This window comes from Penaeus vannamei, chromosome 28 (genome assembly GCF_042767895.1).
Source record: "Penaeus vannamei isolate JL-2024 chromosome 28, ASM4276789v1, whole genome shotgun sequence".
In the NCBI taxonomy this organism is placed as follows: domain Eukaryota; kingdom Metazoa; phylum Arthropoda; class Malacostraca; order Decapoda; family Penaeidae; genus Penaeus; species Penaeus vannamei.
The window spans coordinates 21,662,882-21,664,065 of NC_091576.1; the positions used below are offsets into that span (position 1 = coordinate 21,662,882).

At 31.8% G+C, this 1,184-nt stretch overlaps 1 protein-coding gene across 1 annotated transcript in view; it reads left to right on the forward strand.

Moving 5' to 3' along the window:
• Positions 1–100, forward strand: part of LOC113804522 (secernin-3) — a gene marked incomplete at its 5' end in the record, with an annotated part of 4,462 nt that extends 4,362 nt beyond the window's left edge. Inside the window, 1 exon segment of the mRNA XM_027355420.2 lies at positions 1–100. This exon segment is cut by the window's left edge and continues 3,531 nt beyond it.
• Between the last annotated feature and the right edge of the window lie 1,084 nt (positions 101–1,184).

A 1,184-nucleotide genomic window follows, 5' to 3' on the forward strand; every position in this document is an offset into this window, starting at 1 on the left:
CATCCTGCACCACTGTTTTAGAGATGGAGTTGTCCAGTTCCCTTTGCTCTGTAGCAGGAGGCAACACTCACCAACTGTCTATAATAAAGCCTGCAATTTAGGTTGTGTTTTATTACCTTTTATCATGGTGTCTGACCCTTGAAAATTTACTTAAAACTTGTCATAATGCAGCCTCACGGAAATGCACGTTCCAGACTAAATAAATTCTGGCATTTATTTTTTTTATAACTTTAATAAATAAATAAACATATATATATATATATATATATATATATATATATATATATATATATATATATATATATATATATATATATATATATATATATATACATACATACATACATATATATATATTTGGTATTGGTAAAGTAAGAACAGAAATATTAACGAAAGTTCAGGTTAGAGAAGACCATGACTGAGTATTAGAGGTCCAAGTTTGCAATTAATTTTATATTTCTACTCAGTGCAATTAATGTGAAAGCATTAAGTCTGTCCTCAGGTCCTGAGAGAGGAATAAGCTTAATGGTGCTCGAGTCTCCACACATGCTTCCAAATTACCTATTTTCATATAGGCACCTGAACAAGTGTGCTTGATCTGAAAATGAAATATGTTAGCTACAGAAACATCTATGTTTTAGTAATATCTTGAGAGGGTATTACAATGCTCATTTCCTCCTAAATAACAAACTGGGGGTATTCACACTTCCCCTTTTAAACACTATACTATATATAGTTGCTCTATCCTAAACTGGACCAGAAGCCTTATCCATATTTTAATTAAGGTAGCTGATTCGTTCAGATTGTGTACATATTGCTATCCATTCATTATCATTTAGTCTGAACATTAGGAGTTTTCACATCCCATAGTTAGATCTATTGCACAGTAAATTAAAAGATTGTAATATATAAATTCCACTTCCACTTTATACAGACTGTTAACATCCAGGCCTTTGTCAAGGACATTTTTTTTTTGAAGGAAACTTATTATTTCTTTGTTTTAAAGCAACGATGAATTGAACAAATAAACAACACTAAACACTGAGCAATGTATGTGGAAAGCTAGGGTCTGTCTAGGTTGACCTCTGCCCTATAGCATTATCTAAATGATACAACTATAGACCATGGTCTGCCTGGCAAGTTTTTTCTATACAGGCCTTTTTTCCCAAAATAACAATCTTATG